This window comes from Canis lupus, chromosome X, assembly GCF_011100685.1.
Source record: "Canis lupus familiaris isolate Mischka breed German Shepherd chromosome X, alternate assembly UU_Cfam_GSD_1.0, whole genome shotgun sequence".
Classification (NCBI taxonomy): Eukaryota; Metazoa; Chordata; class Mammalia; order Carnivora; family Canidae; genus Canis; species Canis lupus.
The window spans coordinates 11,148,109-11,167,317 of NC_049260.1; the positions used below are offsets into that span (position 1 = coordinate 11,148,109).

A 19,209-nucleotide genomic window follows, 5' to 3' on the forward strand; every position below is an offset into this window, starting at 1 on the left:
AATACAGATTCAAAGAATACTGCCCTCTAACAAATTAACCCTCTGTCATACAGTTGACAGATCTTTATGACATCTGACATGGCAAAAAACATGGCAAAAAACATATATAACTATGTTATATATGTTAGCTTGTTAGCTTCTGAATTCGTTTCTTATAGCTACTCTAACAAAGTACCACAAACATGGTGGCTTAAAACAACAGGAATTTATTACCTCAAACTTCTGGTGGCCAGAAGTCTGATCTCAGTGTCACTAAAAGGAAATCAAGGTGTCAGGTGAGCCATGCTCACTCCAGAGGTTCTAGGGGAGACTCTGCTCCTTGCCTCTTCCAGTTTCTGGTATGCCTATATATATAACCTAGTTATTTTAAAAAAGATGATTATTTCAGTTCTCTTTTAGTCTGCTACAAATTCATATATTCACATAACCACGCCAACTTAAACTAATGTAAAGTGATATTAAATGGGGGCTTTTTTATCAGCTGGGGGGTCTGTGCAGCCCCCAATGCTGAGGTCCACGGGTTTCTAGTATCTAATCATCCTAAAAACAGTTGATGACTTAGTCCCTCATGACTGGTTCAAGGACCATCATCTACCTCTGGCTTATTTAGGAGAAACACTGAAAGATTTTTTAGGAAAATGAGAAGAGATGACTCCTCAAAGTGAGAAGAAATGAGAGCATCCTGGCATTTTCTTTTCTCATGGGGAAGTTCTCCTTCAAACTAGGTCAAGGGGATTAAGAGCAGCAAGAAATTTCTTTGGGAGGATGGGAGGATAGGACTAGGAGAGAAGGAGAGGGAATGATGAGTGGTGGGGAAGGCAGGGGAAGATGACATGTAAAGCTGGAGAAGTAGGAGTCAGAGGGGCCAGATCATGAAGGTCTTGTGAAACCATGCCGAGGGTGGACTGGGTGGACAACGAGAAGCACTGGACTTGTTGTAAACAGAGAGGTGACACGATCTGATCTGTGTCTAGAAAGAGTATTCTGCTACCACTGGGAGAGTGGATTGGGGGGGGCAGTTATAAAGGCAGGCAGTATTAGGAAGGTGCCACAATAATCCAGGTGAAAGATGTGGCCTGAACAAGGTAGTGGCTAGGAAAATTAATGGAATTGGGAAATATTTTGGCATCAAAATGGCAGAACTTTGTGACTGCCTGTGAACCAGACTGCCTGTCAAGGCAGGTATCAAACAGGGTACCTATGGAGGGTAGGTGGTGCCCTTGCCACTGATCTTCATTGTTGATAAGATCTCCTGAATTCCTTTGGGTATATACATATTAAGAGGAGAAAGCATGCATTATTCAGTATGGGAATAGATACTGGAACTCCATGCTGCTTCCCAAGATTCAAAAGCCAGGAGTTAAAGAGAAGTCATAGGAAGACATTTCTCACCCTGGTCATGAAATATGGGAATGCCAAGCCTTCCACAAGAATTTCCAAAAAGCTCAAACACACAAGCTGTGAAATAAAGCACCTGCATTTAGGACCTGCTTCTGTGACAGAGGTACCAAGAGCTACCAGTGCGGAGGGACTGTTCTTTACCTCGAGTCTCCACGTTGGAAGCCAGCCAGGACAGCAGAGCACAAGAAGGTGGAGAGTACAGCCTATTCCCCTTCCTCATTGCTGCTCTGCAGAACTGGGGGCCAAGCTGAGCTGAGGAGAGGGGGGGAAAGTTTGAAGTGAATGAGAGGTTAATTTTTTAACAGTTTACATTTTAAAACATAAGTCCATTCATCTTGTTTAAAAAAACACTATAAAAAGATCAAAAGATTGCTGGTTAAAAATATTGCTCCTACCTCTGTTTCAATCACCTAAATTCTCCAAAGAGGTAATTACTTTTGTTAGCTTCTGAATTCGTTTCTTATAGCTACTCTAACAAAGTACCACAAACATGGTGGCTTAAAACAACAGGAATTTATTACCTCAAACTTCTGGTGGCCAGAAGTCTGATCTCAGTGTCACTAAAAGGAAATCAAGGTGTCAGGTGAGCCATGCTCACTCCAGAGGTTCTAGGGGAGACTCTGCTCCTTGCCTCTTCCAGTTTCTGGTATGCCTTGACTTGTGCCTGTATCACCCCATCGGCTGCCTGCCTGGTCACAATGCCTTCACATCTTCAGTGTATAATCACTCTCTGACTCTCTCTTATAAAAATGTTTGTGATGGTATTTAGAGCCCACCTTGCAGGATAATCCAGGATAATCTCCTTAACTAATCACATCTTTTGCTATATAAGTACCAATCATAGATTCCAGAGATTAGGAAGTGGGTGTATCTTTAGTGGCCATTACTTAGCCTACCACAGATTCCTATGCACCTCTCCAGATATAAGCAAATGCAAACACGTAGGAAAATATACCCACATTTTTTTCACTTTCTACCACAAAAGGTAATCTACCATACATGTTCTGTATCTTGCTTTATTGACGGAATAATACGTGTTGAGATCTTTCCCTATCACTGCATAGAGAGCAACTTCCATGTGTACACGTGCATAGAACACCACTGAATGGATGTATGCAATTTATTTCACCAATTCCAGTTTCATTTTTTTGACATTACAAACAATGGCAAAGTAAACAACTTTGTAGGTGTGTACACACATACATACACACACACATTTGAAAATATAACAGGAATTTTAGAAATTCATAGAAGCAGAATTTGTCAAAGGGCATGTGCATTTGGAGTTTTTTCTTTTTACTAAAATATAATTAACATAGTGCTTTATTAGTTTCATGGGTATAATTTTATACATTACTCGGTGCTCATCAAAGTAAGTATACTCTCAATCTCCTTCACCTTTCACCTATTCCCCCACCGACCTCCCTAATGACAACCACCTGCTTGTTCTCTATAGTTAGGAGTCTGATTTTTTGTCTCTTTATTCTTCGTTCATTTTTGCTTTTTAAATTCCATGTGAGTGAAATCATATGGTATTTGTTTTTCTTTGACTGACTTCTTTGACTTGGCATTATACCCTCTAAGTCCATCCATGTTGCTGCAAATGGCAAGATTTCATCCTTTATTGTGGCCAAGTAATATTCCGTTGCCTTTATACAACACATCTTCTTTATCCATTCATCTACCAATGGGCACTTGAGTTATTTCTCTACCTTGATTATTGTAAATAATGCTGCAATAAACATAGGGGTGCACATATCTTCTTGAATTAGTGTTTTTGGGGGTTTTTGGGGGGTAAATACCCAGTAGTGGAATTACTAGATTGTAAGTAATTCTATTTTTAATTTTTTGAGGAACCTCCATACTGTTTTTCACAGTGGCCACATCAGCTTGCATTCCCACCAAGAGTACACGAGGGTTCCATTTTCTCCATATCCTGGTCAACACTTGTTTTTATTATGGTTTTTCATTCTAGCTATTTTCACAGATGTGAAGTAATATCTCTTTGTTGTTTTGGTTTACATTTTCCTGATGATTAGTGATGTTGAAAACCTCTTCATGTATCTGTTGGCCATCTGCATGTATTTGCAAAAATGTCTATTTGGTCTGCCCATTTTTAATTGGACTACTTGTGGGGTTTTTGGTTCTTTATATAGTTTGGATATTAACAGTTCACTGGATACATCATTTGCAAATACCTTCTCCCATTCAGTAGTCTTTTAATTTTTTTAATGGTTTCTTTCCTTCATTGTACAAAAACTTTTATCTATTATAAAAATAGCTTAATTTCGCTTTTCTTTCCCCTGCCAAAGGACACATATCTAAAAAATGTTTGTACAGCTGATGTCAAAGAGATCACTGCCTGTGTTTTCGTCTAAGAATTTTTCAGGTCTCACATTTAGGCCTTTAATCCATTTTGAATTTATTTTTGTGTATGATATAAGGGAGTGGTCCCATTTCATTCTTTTGCATGTAGCTGTCTAGTTTCCCCAACATCATTTGTTGAAGAGACTGTTTCTTCCCCATTGGATTTTTTTGCCTCCTTTGTCGTAGATTAGTTGACCATAAAAATGCAGGTTTATTTCTGGACTCTATTCTGTTCCATTGATCCATGTGTCTCTTTTTATGGCAATACCATGCTGTTTTAATTATTATAGCTTTGTAGTATATTGTGAAATCTAGGATTGTGATACCTCCAGTTTCGTTCTTTTTCAAGATTGTTTTGGCTATTTGGGGTCTTTTGTGGTTCCATACAAATTTTAGGATTATTTGTTCTAGTTCTGTGAAAATGCTGCTGGTATTTTGATAGGAATTGCATTAAATTTGTAGATGCTTTGGATAGTATGGACATTTTAACAATATTGGTTCTTCTGACCTATGAGCATGGTTATGTCTTTCCATTTGTTTCTGACATCTTCAATTTCTTTCGTCAGTGTTTTTATAGTTTTTGGCATATGGGTCTTTCAAACTTCTTGGTTAAGTTTATTCCAAGGTATTTTATTCTTTTTGGTGCAATTGTAAATGGGATTGTTTCCTTAATTTCTCTTTCTGCTACTTCACTATTAGTGTATAGAAATGCAACAAATTTCTGTATACTAATTTTGTTTCCTGCAAGTTTACTGAATTCATTTATCAGTTCTAATAGTTTTTTGGTGGAGTCTTTAGGGTTTTCTGCATATTGTATCATGTCATTTGCATTCTCCCCTAATCTCATGTGTTTACCATCCCAAAATTCTTTGAACTCGGTCCTTTTGGGTTTCTATGGAGGCTGTATGACATGCATGATTGGTTAGAGCACTGGTCATTGGTAATTGAACTAAATCTCCTTCCTCCTCCCCCTCCTTGGAGGTCAGTAGGTGGGACTGAAAGGTCCAACCTTCTAATCACCTGGTTGGCTCCACTGGCATCCTTAGGTTCACAAGTCACTTCATTGACACAACAAAAAACACCTCATCATTCTTATCACAAGAAATTCCAAGCATTTTAGAACCTCTGTGCCAGAAATGAGGACAAAGACCAAATATACATATTTATTACATATCACAAGATCACAACAAGGAGTTTTAACTCAGTGATAACAATAATAATATTAACAATAAGATACTTATTGGGAGTTTACTATGTGTCTGGTGTTTCCTAAACATTTTATATGCATAATGTCATTTATGGCCCCCATTTTGCAACTGAAACTGAGGAATCCAGCTTCTGGCAAGAAACTTATGTGTGATTTTTCCAGCCCAACAAATGTGTTACATGGCAGGCCCCAAAAGGGAAAGGAAAGCTACTCTCATCACACCAGACAGTGTACAACCAATCCACTGCCACTGTCTGGAAGGAGCTGCAGTCCAGAACTCACTTATGTTGTTTCCGTATCTTGCCTGCTCTGAATAATGATGCAATGAACATGGGACCACAGATGTCTCTTCAAGATAGTGATTTTATAGCATTTGGATAGAAATCTCTGGAGGTGAGGATTGCTGGATCATATGATTTTTAAATTTTTAACGAATTTCTATTTTTAATTTTTTGTTGACCCTTCATACTGTCTTCCATAGTAGATGTACCAATTTATGTTCCCACCAACACTGAACAATGATTCCTTTTGCTCCATATCCTCACCAATACTTGTTATCTCTTATCTTTTTGGTAACAGTCATCTTAGCAAGTATGAGATGCTCTCACTGTGGTTTTGATTTGAATTTCCTTGATGACCTAGATGTTAAATACCTTTACATGCACTCATTAGCCATTTGTATGTCTTATTTGGAAAAATGTTGATTCAGAGCCTTTGTTCATTTTTTAATCAGATTTTTTTTGCTATTGGGTGGTATGAATTCCTTATGATTTTGTATATTAACACCTTATCAGATATATGGTTTGCAAATATTTTCTCCCATTCTGTATGTTGACTTTTCATTTTATTAATGGTTTCTTTTGTTTTCCTCTTTAGTTTGATGTAGTCCCACTTGTTTACTTTTGCTTTTGTTGCCTGTGCTTTTGGTGTCAATTCCAAAGAATGATTGTTAAGACCAATGTCAAAAAATTTCTTCCTGTGATGCCTGGGTGGCTCAGCGGTTGAGCATCTGCCTTCAGCTCAGGGCGCGATCCCAGGGTCAGGGATCAAGTCCCACATCAGGCTCCCTGGGAGGAGCCTGCTTCTTCCTCTACCTCTGTCTCTACCTCTCTTTGTGTGTGTCTCTCATGAATAAATAAATAGTAGATTTACAACTTGAGGTCTTACATTTAAGTCTTTAAATTTGAGTTGATGTTTGTGTATAGTTTAAATGACCAATTTTATTCTTTTGCATATGGTTATACAGTTTTCTCAGCACCATTTATTGAAGAAAACTATCCTTTCCTCATTGTATATTTCTTGGCATCTTTGTTGAAAATGTCTGTTTTCATGCTAGTATCATACAGTTTTGATCGCTATAACTTTGTAGTATATTTTCAACTCAGGAAGGGTAATGCCTGCAACTTTGTTCTTTCTCAAGATTATTATGGCTACTTGTAGGTTTTTGCGGTTCCATACAAATTTTAGGACTTTTTTTTTCTATTTCTGTGAAAAATGCCATTGGAATTTTGATAGGGATTGCACTGATTCTGTAGATTGCTTTGGGTAGAACAGAGATTTTAATATTATTTATTCTTCCAATCCATATTTCCATTTATGATTTCTTTGATTTTGTTCATCAATGCTTTATAGTTTTCAGTGCACAGATTTTTCACCTCCTTGGTCAAATTCATTCCAAAGTATTTTATTCTTTTTGTTGCTATTATAAATTGGATTGTTTTAATAATCTTTTTCTGATAGTTCATTGTTAGTGTATAGAAAAGCAACTGATTTTTGTAGCAGATTTTGTATCCTGCAACTTTACTGAATTCATTTGTTAGGTTTAAGTTTTTTTAAGTAGAGACTTTGTGTTTTTTATATATAAGATCACATTACTGCCAAGAGATAATTTGAGCTTTTCAAGTTGAATGCTGTTTATTTCTTTTTCTTGCCTAATTCCTTTGGTTAGGACTTCCAGTACTATCTTGAATAGAGGTAGCAAGAGTGGGAACTCTTATATTGTTCCTGATCTCAGAGAAAAAGCTTTCAACCTTTCATTGTTGAGGATGATGCTAGCTGCGGCTTTGTCATATATCCCCTTTATTATGTTGAGGCCATTTATTTCTATTCCTACTTTGGTGAGACTTCTTATTATAAAAGAATATTGAATTTTGTCAAATGCTTTCTTTGTGTCCATTGAGATGATCATGTGATTTTTATCCATCATTCCATTCATGTTGTATATCACGTTAATTGGTTTTCATATGTTGAACCATACATTCCTTGCTTCCCAGGAAAACATCCCATGGTCATGGTATATGAACCTTTACTGTACTGCTGAATTCATTTGCTAATATTTTGTTGAGGATTTTTGAATTTATATTTATCAGGGACATTGGCCTGTAGTTTTCTTGCAGCTTTGATATCAGAACAGTATTGGCTTCATAAAATGAGTTTTGGAAATGTTCCCTTCTTTTTAATGTTTTGGAAGAGTTTGAGAATGTTTGGTGTTGATTCTTTAAATATTTGGTAAGTATGACTTGTGTAGTCATCTGGTCCTGGACTTTTTTTTGTTGGGAGGCTTTTTGATTACTTACTCAATAGTCATTGTAGCTGTAGATCTCTTTTTGAACTTTCTATTTCTTCATGATTCATTATTCTTAGGTTGTATATTTCTAGGAACCTCATTTCTTCTACACTATCCAGTTTGTTGGCATGGAATTTTTCAGAGTAGACTTTTATCATCTTTTTACTTCTGTGGCATCAGTTCTAACATCTCTTTTTCCATTTATCATTTTATTTGAGTCTCTTTTTTTCCCTTAGTCTAGCTAAAGGTTTGCCAATTTCACCTTTTCAAAAAACCAACTTAGTTTTATTGATCTTTTCTATTGTCTTTTTAGTCTCTATTTTATTTATTTATTCTCTTTGTAATTTCCTCCTATCTACTAATTTTGGGCTTAGATTGTTCTTGTTTTTCTAGTTTTACAAGGTGTAAAGTTGTTCATTTAAGATCTTTTTTTTTTTAAAGATTTATTTATTTAAGATAGACATAGAGAGAGAGAGAGAGGCAGAGACACAGGAGGAGGGAGAAGCAGGCTCCATGCCGGGAGCCCGACATGGGACTAGATCCCGGGACTCCAGGATTGCGCCCTGGGCCAAAGGCAGGCGCTAAACCGCTGAGCCACCCAGGGATCCCCGAGATCTTTATTTTTTAATTCACGTAAGCATTCATTGCTATAAACTTTCTTCTTAGCATCATTTTTCATGCATCCTATATGTTTTGGAATCCTGTGTTTCCATTTGTCTCAAAATATTTTCTGATTTTCCTTTTGATTTCTTCTTTTACCTACTGGTTGTTCAAGAGTGTTTTCCAATCTCCAAGTATTTGTAAATTTTCCCAGATTTTTTTCTTGTTATTGATTTCTAGTCATACCCCTGTGGTCAAAAAAGACACTTGATATGATTTCATTTTTCTTAAATTTGTTAAGACTTGTTTTGTGGCCTAATGTGTGATCTATCCTAAAGAATGCTCCATGAGCCCCTGAGAAGGATTTTATTCTCTTCCCATTGCATGGAATGTTCTGTATATGTCTGTTAGGTCCATTTGACCTAATGTGTAGTTCAGGTTCAAAGTTTGGTTAGTGATTTTCTATCTGGATTATCTATCAATTGTTGAAAGTGGGGTACTGAAGTCCACTACAACTATTGTATTACTCTCTATTTCCCCCTTTAGATCTGCTAATAATTATATATTTATTGCTCTGATGTTGAGTGCATATATATTTACTATTGTGATTTCCTCTTGATGAATTAAACCCTGTATTATTATATAACAACATTGTCTCTTATTACATTTTTTACTTATATAATATTTTGTCTGACATAAATATAGTTATCACTATTCTTTTTTGGTTTCCATTTTCATGGAGTACCTTTTTTTCTGTCACTATATTTTTTGCCTACATGTGTCCTTAATTGAAGTGAGTCTCCTATAGGCAGCATATTGTTGGGTCTTTTTAATTTGTTTGTTGTTTTTTATTGATTCAGCCACTCTGTCTTTTAAGAATTTAGTCTATTTACATTTAAAGTAATTATTGATAGGTAAGGACTTACTATTGTCATTTTGGCCATTGTTTCTGGTAGTTTTATAGATCCTTTGCTCCTTCCGAATTTCTTGCATTCTTCCTTTGTGATTTGATGATTTTCTATCGTGATATCCACTTATCCACCTCTGCATCTTTTTCTGTATCTACTATAAGTGTTTGCTTTTGGGTTACCATGAGGCTTACACAAAACATAATAGTCTGTTTAAAGCTTATAACAACTTACCTTTGCATACAAAACCTCAACACTTTTTACTACCTCCCTCTAAATTTATATTTTTGGTGTCACAATTTACATATTTTTATATTTTGTATCCTATAACAAATTATTGTAGCTATAGTTATTTTTAATACTTTTGTCCATTAACCTTTTTTTTAAAGATTTTATTTATTCATGAGAGACAGAGAGAGAGAAAGTCAGAGACACAGGGAGAGGGAGAAGCAGGCTCCATGCAGGGAACCTGATGTAGGACTCGATCCTGGACTCCAGGATCACATCCTGAACCGAAGGCAAATACTCAACCACTGAGCCACCCAGGCATCCCCCTTGTCCATTAGCCTTTACACTAAAATTGTAAGTGATTCATACACCACTCTTAAAATATTAGTGCATTCTGAATTTGACTATACTACTTTTACCAGTAAGTTTTACACTTTCATATGATTTCATGCTATTGGTTAGCAACCTTTCCTTTCAACTTGAAAGGCTCCCTTTAGCATTTCTTATAAGGTAGGTTTTTTGTTTGTCTAGGAATGTAATGATCTCTCCTGCATGTCTGAAGGATAACTGTGCTGGGTAAAGTATTCTGTTTTTTTTTTTTTTCCTTTCAGCAATTTGAATGTATCATCCCATTCTCCTGATCTGCAGACTTGCTGCTGAGAAATCTGCTGATAGCCTTATAAGGAGGCTCCCTTGAACTTGGGGCCAGGGTTTGTATGTGACAAATTTCTTTTGCTGCTCTCAAAATGCTGTCTTGGATTTTTGACAGTTCTATTATAATGTGTCTCAGTGAAGTCTTCATTAGACTGACCCTAATTGGGAACTTTGAGCTTCATCTACTTGTATGTCTGTATTTTAACCCAGGTTTGGGAAGTTTTCAACCTATGATTTCTTTTTGCTCCTTTTTAAATTCTTTCTAGGATTCCTATACTGTGAATATTATTTCACTTAACGTTGCTCTGTAGTCCCACAGGCTTTCTTCATTCTTTTTTCTCCTCTGGTTAATTTCAAATGGCCTATCTTCTGATTCACTGATTTTTTTTTTCTTTTGCTTAACTGAGTGCGCTATTGAAGCTCTCTTTTGCATCTTTAAAATCTCAGTCATTTTTCATTCCTCAGCTCCAAAATTTGGTCTTTTTAGTGCTTTCTCTCTCTGTTGAACTTCCCATTTTCTTTATTGTTTTCCTGACTTTGTTAAAATTTCTGTCTATGTTCTTCTGTAACTCTCTGAGCTTCTTTAGAATAATTATTTAGAATTCTTTTGGTAATTTGTAGATCTCCATTTCTTTGGGGTCAGTTACTGAAAGTTTATTGTGTACTTTGGTGTTATCATGTTTCCCTGACTCATAGTGATCCATATAGCCTTGTGGTAAGTGTCTGCACATTTGAAACAGTCACTTTTTCCAGACTTTATGGACTGACTTTAGTTAAGAAAAACCTTTGCCTGTGGGTCAGGACATGTTGAAGCATGCTGTGGCTCTTGGTCTAGTGATGTGGGGCTCCAAGTGTGGGGCAAGGGGTCTCATAAGCTCAAGCAGCTGTTTTCTACTGACAATTGTATGATTCTTTGCAGTGGTACCTGTAAGATGTCTGTGGTGGCTGCAATGGATGTTGGGGCTCTTAGTAGAAACTCCAGGTCCAGAGGCAAGGGACCAGAGCTGGTGGTGTGCATGTGTTCAGCTGTGGGAAATGGCTACAGGTGTCTGTGTGATGGCAGGGGCTGGCTTCAAGCATATAAGCAGTGGCAAGGACCAAGACCAATTTCAGAGGCCAGGACCCACTATGGACACATATGTATCTGTAGGGTCTGAGTGTTTAACCTGCCCTTATAATTGCAGGGGCTAGCCAAACGTATATGTATGGCAGCAGGGTCCAACGAAAGGAATCAGGGCCACTGATGTGCACATATGCATCTATAGGGGCTAGCTGCAAACATGTGTTGATATAGGCCTGTGACAGGGTCAGAGCCAGCTCTAGGCACCCAAGTAGCTGTGAGGCATTTAATGTGCATTCATGCTACTATACAGGCTAGTACCAGACATGCACCCCCCCCCCCACACACACACACAGAGCAGTGAGGATCCACAATGGGAGCTGAAGCAACTAACATATAGGTGCACAAATACAGGGGCTAGCCACTAGTGCATGGAATGGTAGGGGCCTGTGACAAGGGTCAGAACCAGCTTCTGGCACACAAGCAGCTGTTGCTGTGCACTCATACAGCTGCAGGGGTTAGCTATGCGCATGTAAACTATGAGCAATGAGCAGTACAAAGTGGTGACGAAAGTCAGGCTGGCAGCATGCAGGTGCAGGGCGGTTGTATTGCTAAAGTTGTTGCTGTTGCTGCTGCTGCTTCTTCTTCTTTTGGATTGCTAAAGCTTCTGAAATGGACTCCTGAGCTCCTCCAGAGCTATTTTCACTTCTGGATTTCACTGTCTAAATGTTGTTCTTTGTGGAGAGATGGAGACCTGGGTCTCCTGCTCCATCATCTTGGTGATGTCACTCCCCTGTTGTCATGCATTTAAGTTCTACAAATGATTTCAACTCAAGACATGACAATTATTGTTTTATACAATATTTATTCATGTAAATTTACTATGTATCTTTTCATATGTTCTTCATTCCCTCCCACATTTTTGTTTCCATATAGTTTCATTTTGGTCCTGCCTGAAGAAATCCTTTTAATATTTCTTTTAGAGCAGGCCTATCAATAAATTATCTATGTCTTTATCTTCATTTTTGAAGCACATTTTGCCACACATAGAATTCTAGGCTTTTTTAGAAGCAGCTTAAAAATGAAATTCCATTGCTTTCTGATTTCAGTTGTTTCAGTTGGCTGTCAGTTATACTGTTGTTCTTTTGAAGGTAATATATCTTTCTTCTCTTGACTACTTTTAAGATTTTCTAATTGACTTTGTCTTTGCTTATCAGCTGGTACTCCACAATTCACCATGTGGTTTCCTACTTTTATTTCCTAGCTGGTGTTCTCTGAGTTTCTTGAATCTTTTGGCTGCTATCTTTCATCAGTTTGGAACAAATTCTCAGCTCTTTAAATAATGCTTTTGCCTCAATCTCTCCTTTTCCTCTTGGACTTCAATTACATGAATGTTAAACCATTTGAGTATGTCTCATTTCTCTTATACTCTATTTTCTCTGCTTCAGTCTGAGTATTTTCTATTGGCCCATATCCCAGTTCACTTGTTCTACATTCCACTATGTCCCCTCTATTGCTAAACTACTTCTTAAAATTTTAGATACTGCACTTTTCAGTTCTAATCTTTCTATTTGATTACGAAGATTCCAATTATTTTACATTTTCCAGCCTCTCATATATTTTGTCCTTTCCCTCTACTTTGAATATAACATATTTTAGAGCTCTTATCGATTAACTTCAATATCAGCAACACCTGTGGATTCTGCATCTTTTTTTCTCTTACCATTCAGTCTTGCCTCTTTGCTTATGTAAAAATTATTGGGTGCCAGATAGTAGGTACAGAAGAACTACAGAGATTCCATGGAAAAGAGGAACCTTTTATTTCATTAGACAATTAGGTTAAGTAGCTAATCAGTTCAATCCAATCAGAAATTGAGCTTGATCAGGGATCTACTGCAAGTTTAGTAAGATTCAATCTACTACTGGTCTGTTCCTGTTCCTAGATTCTGGAAGTACAGATCTCAGCCCTAGAAGCTAACAGAGAGACAGTTCTGACCTTCAAAAGTTTATAGCTTAGCCCTTCAAGCCTCCTACTTCATTGAGCTTCAAAACTTGGCAAATGTCTTAAAGGGGAAACCAGCCATGTGTTTGAAGCAAACCTCCTCCCTGGCAGCAGTGTACAACTGAGAGATTTCAGTCTTCCTTTTAGAAGTTTTTGTGCTAGCTGCCCCATTTCTTGTGCAGCCACAGAACTATGAAAATATCACATAATAGAAATTATGTGCATCTAAGCCTCCTTAATGTTTCAATTCATCACTATAGCACTATGCAACTCCTAAAAGATGCAGACTTCTCAGTCCCCAAGCAGAAGCCCTTTGCCTAGACCAAGCCTGATCCACAGTCTGCCCTCAGATAAACAAAAGGCTGGAATTATCAATTCACTTTGGAACAATTTTCCTTTTTCTGTATTTTTGATCTATCCAGTCCTTGTTTCCACAGCTTTCTAAATCCTTTAAAATGTGATCTTTGTAATGTATCCAGTTTCACCTAATGGGAGAGTGGGCCTGTGGCAACCTATTTCATTTCACTGTTGTATGAAAGTCCAGTTTTTTCAATGCAGTTTTGTGTTTTCCTATTGTGTGAAGTTACACATGTTAAATGTTTATTTGCATTTCCTTTTCCATTAATTTCAAAGTTTCTTTGCCCCCTTTTCTTTATCATTTTCAAGACATTTTCTCTTTATTATGGATATTCGTCTTTATTTTGAGAAATGTCCAAATAATGTTTTTCCAGTGTTGTCTTTTTTTTTTCAGTGTTGTCTTTTGACTTTTTTTTTTACAAAAATGTTTTGACTTTATTTTAATGTGAATGGATTTCATGGCTCCTGGATTTTGTGAAATAGATTGGTAAGTCTTCCCCATTCCAAGTTAACATGGAAAGAATCCCTTGTTTTCATCTAATCTGCTTTTTTCTTTTTTTATGTTTGAAACTTTGATCTATATCAAACTAATCCTGGTAATAAGCACATTCTCCCCTTTCTCCTCCAGGTGGCTACTTGGATTTTCTAAGATAATATTTTCCTAACTGAAGTGGAATGTCATTATTACATCCTTACCTGGCAAAACAAAAAGTTGTCAAATCTATGCTAGTCACTGCAATTTCTAAAATTACACCTGCTTCCATGATTAAAGTCCAAAAACCACTGATTGAAGAATTAAATACAAGCTTCTCAATGTGACACGTGAACATGGAAATCCTCCCCTCCACCACACACATAAACACACCAACATTGGCTCTTTACTTGAATTTCTTAAAACTACATTTCATTTATTAATGTTTTCTTTTTTAAAAAAATCATACTAATACTAAATACCAATTATGTGTATTATGCTAGATGGGATATAAAGTTGATCAACACAGAAAATGGACTTTGCCCATAAGGAACTTAAGAGTATGAGGTTTTACATTTTCGAGTTTTTAGCCCTGGTTTCAAGTTGGAGTTAACCATAGTACCTGCCTATAATTACTCAGCAATTAAATTGTAATTACAGTCACTGGGAAGTAGTATACTACAAAAGCATATACCACAGGGACTTGACCTGGTCTTGGAGGGTCAGAGGTTTCCATAAGGAAGTAAATTAAGAACTGAGATTTGAAGGAGGACTGAGCATGAAATCAGGTGAAGGACAGTAGGATTGGAGAGACTGCAACATAGATAACAGGAACAGCACATGCAGAGTTTGAGTAGAAAGCAAAATGTTGTGCTTGAAGAAATGATGGGATGTCAATGACTAGTGTCCACAGGGACAGAAGTAGAATCCTAGCTAAGTTCATGAGGCAGGCTAGATGACACCATATACCTAACATGCCACATAGAGATTCTGATCTTTATTCTAAAGGTAATATAGGAAGCTACTGAACAAACACTGAAAGAATGGAAAGATGATGAGTGGCTATTCTGATGAGATTTGTGCTTTGACCATTGTCTGTTGTTTGGAGAACAGGACTGGAAGGAAGCAAGAGTAAAAATGGGCAGACAAGTTTGAAAGCTGCTGAAATAGTCCAGGTGAGAAATAATGGTAGCATGATATAGGGAGGCAGCAATGAAAATGGGGGAAAAAACTTGATAAAATTAAGAGATTTAGGAAGATGGACTGACAGAATCTTTAACACTAACAACCATTTGCCTTCAGTCCTATGCAAACATCTTGCTATTTTTTCATGGCCTTCACAATGATCTACCCCTCTTCTCCAAAATACTCTTGATTTTTTTAATTTTTAAAACTAATGTAATGGATAGTAAGTCTTGTCTAGTCTAAGTCTAGTCTCGTTTTCTAGAGCTGCCAAAACAAGATGCCACAGACTGGCTGAGAACAACAGAAATGTATTGTTTCATAATTCTAGAGGTTAGAAGTCTGAAATCAAGAAGCAGGCAGACTCACACTCCCTTTGAAATCTGTAGAGGAGTCCCTCCTAGTTTATGGCGGTTAATTGGCAATCTTTGGCATTCTTTGGCTTGCAGCTACGTTACTCCAGTCTCTGCCAACATTGTCACACTGCATTGTTCTGTGTCTTCACATCTTCTAAGTTATGGACGTCAGTCATATTGGATTAGGGACCGACCCTATTCCAGTATGATCTCATCTCAATTAATCACATCTGCAATGACTCCATTTCCAAAGAAAGGCACATTCTATGGTACTGGGGAGGGGGGTGGTTAGGACGTCAATGTATCTTTTTGGGGGAACACAATTCAACCTGTAACAGATGCTTACATAAAAGCATTTAAGTAGTAGTAAACAGTGAAAAGTCTCCCTCTCACAACCCAGGCCTAAGCCAATCCATATAGGGGATTCAAATGGCCATAGACAATTTCAGGACTGAATGTGTGACTAAATGTGGGCAGTACGACATGAGGCAAGATTTTCCTTTGGAAAAGAAGGTTCCTCGATCTTCTGTAAGCTCTTTCTGAATGGAGTGATGTGCAGATGTATACTCTGCAAGTGTTGCAGCCTTTCTGCACTGTGTGGGGAGCCAACCTTAGAATGAAGATGAAAACATCCTTGATATCCTGCTGAGCTGCTGAGTCAAACTGACTCAAGCTTGCATACCACCCACCAGTTATAATAACCAGGACACCTCTTTCACCGGTAAATTTGAGTATTCTTTCACTCTAAGTCCTAATGGATAAAGGGTATCATTAGGAAGTGTATAATCATTTTCCATTGTTTCAGTGTTCAGAGTAATTTTTCATTGTTAGGAATTAAAGAAAAGATATCCTTCTACAATGATTATGGATATTAGGCATGGAAGATAACCTAAATTGGAAAATGTCAAAGAAGAAATAAGAGTTTTATGTATCCTTTGGTTTTCCTTTCATCACCAAAGATGTTGGAACACAGATAATATATGCAATACTTCTGTGCAGAATTTGTATCAACAGAAGCACAATGCCAGCAGAGATGGATTACTTTGTATTTATCCATTCAAAAAACCCCATCAGACTGTGAGAATATATGGGCAATATGTTGTCAATATATATGTCAATATATTGACAACAAAACTATTTGAAAACTTGAATTTTCCCCAACATAAAATCCTTGACTTTGACAATGCTATCGAGTGGCTTATCACCCTTAACTATGAGTTGAGTCCATGAACCAGCAGCATCAACGTCATCTGTGAGCTTGTTAGACCTGCTGAATCAGAATGCAGAGTTGAACAAGGTCCCCAGGTGATTTATATGTACATTAAAGCTTGAGAAACAATGGGTTATTAAATTGTCAAGAGAAAGATGCATTGACAAAGAAAAATCTGTGAAGCTATGCCCCCTGAAACAGTTAAGTTAATTTGCTGCTTCTAGTAAAGTGGTAGCGCTCAACCTTGGATGGTAGAATCACCTGGAGCTTTCACACCTTTGCCAAGGCCCAAGGCAGAACCTAGAACTCGATCAGAATCTTTGGGGTGGGGTGTAGGATCGGCAAATCATTCTATGAAGTCCTCAAGTGATTCCTATGTACAATCAGTGCTGAGTTTTATTAGTGTAGAGCAAGAGCAGAGAAGGAAGAATTATGTTTAATGGGTACAGAGTTTCAGTTTCGCAATATTAAAAAGTCCCAGCGGCCTGTTGCACAACAATGTGCATACACTTAACACTACTGAACTGTACAATTAAAAATGGTTAGGATGGTAAATTTGATGTTATGTGTTTACTGCAATAATATAGGCAAAATCATTCAGATAGTCAATTTAAGGAAATTATTTGCTTTAACATAAATGGATATGTTATTTTAATTTTCAGAACAAGTTTGTTTTGTTCTTTTTATTATAAAAGGGTTTTGGAGGGGTGCCTGGGTGGCTCAGTCAGTTAAAGGTCCAACTCTTGATTTCGGTTCAAGTCATGATCTCTGGGTTATGGGATCGAACCCTGCATCAGGCTCTGTGCACATCAGGGAGTCAGCTTGAGATTCCCTCTCCCTCTTCCTCTTCCTCTGCCCTTTCCCGCCCTCCCACCCCACTAGTGCTCTCTCTCTCTCTCTAAAATTAATAAATAAAATTAATAAATAAACCTTTAAAAAGTAAAAATTAAAAAATTCAAAGGGTTTTGGGTATAATTATGGGTTCACCAATATAATAAAGACAGTTTTTCAATCAATTAAGTATTTCAAAATTGCATGATTTAAAGTATTTTAGACTGCTTTTTACTGAACCAAGTGTTCGGGTTTAATCTTCGTTGTGTATACATTTCTCTCTGCACCTTTCTTTATGTGGCATGAACAGGTCTGTCAGATGATCCCTGAATCAGGCAAAATTCTGTTATAACACCACTTTAAACCACAGCTACCTCCAGCATGAATACCCTTAGTTTTCATCAGATTCCCAGAAAGTCCTGTTCCCCTAAATTAAGACCTCTTGTTCTCAGATGGTGCCCCTAATGGGCACAGTGCCCTATAAGGGTATTCCCATGGAACCCTAGGTATACTTGTATGAATTATCTCAGTATAGCATGCAACTCTTTGTCACTGTCTCTCCAATTAAGACTTCAAGATCTTTAAAACCTAAAAATGTTTCATATTCATCTTTATATCCCCAGCACCTGCTTATATACCTGAGCATGACAATGTATTCAATGAAACATCAATAAACACATGACTGAATGAAAGATCTCCATAACCCCTTCCACTTTATATACCATTGATATTTTGAAAGAGGTGAAATGTTTTCTATTGGCACATCATCTGGAAGGATTAGAGCATGGCAACAGTTAAAAAAGAAAATAGAATTCCATTCCCTTTCTTCTCAGGTGATGTAGTACTCATATGGAATAAAGATCTAAGTTTTCTAGGCTAGACAGCTTACAACTTTTCCTGGAATTCCACTCTCCACTACAGTGATTCCCTACCAACAACAAACATTTCAGAGAATTTTAGAGTGGGAAGCTAAGCTAAGGAACAGAGAAAAAAGAATTTTTTTTAATTAAAGCTTATCTCAGATATAAACTACTATCAGTTACAAACTAAATTGAGTTTAAACTAAAAAAAATCAAAAACAAAAACCAGGAAAGCCAGGGAGCCACTGCCCAGAAAGGAAAGGTGTATGCAGGATAAGGAGTAGGTACCTCTTCTCCACTCTTCTTTCAGGGCAGGCCGAGTAATAAGTACAAGCGTCCTGTTTCTGTAGTAAAGTGTTCCTGTCCTGGGAGCTCACATGTCCAACAGTCACTTTTTTCCTCTGGGATTCTTTTTCCCATGTCTAGCAGTGAGCAATGTTTTCAGGTACAATTAATGAAAACCTTGATTTCTGTTAGAGGGAATTTTTTTTTCCTGATGTAATAAGTAGTTCCAGGAAAGGGTTGGACTTAGGTTTGATATAGCTGCACAATAAAACAATTCTGTAGGCTATAATGTCAGATTCATTCTAAAGCCTAATTTCCCGTGATTTTTAAATTAGGGCCACCTACTTCCAGCAGGACAGGAAGAGCCTCTTCCTCACCAAAATCTGAAGTTGTTTTAGGTCCTCAGTCCCATTAGGCCCAACTTAGGTCTGGCGCTCACCCCAGACCAGTAATAGGAGCTAGCAAATGTGTTACTGTAACTGGCTCATACTGTTCAGGACTAAGCTCTGGAACTGAGGATAGGCTCTACTTTCCCAATCATGTGAGCTGTAGGAAGAAGTTTCTTGAACAAAATGAGAGTTCAGGTACAAGAAAAGAAAGAAATCAATGTGGAAAAGGCAATCAACAGAATGCATCTCACTTCTTTCCCACTTCTGACTGGCT

At 37.3% G+C, this 19,209-nt stretch overlaps 1 protein-coding gene across 15 annotated transcripts in view; it reads right to left on the reverse strand.

Moving 5' to 3' along the window:
- The window catches only part of FANCB (FA complementation group B), a 459,601-nt gene that overhangs the window by 422,407 nt on the left and 17,985 nt on the right, over window positions 1-19,209 (reverse strand). The window lies entirely within an intron of this gene.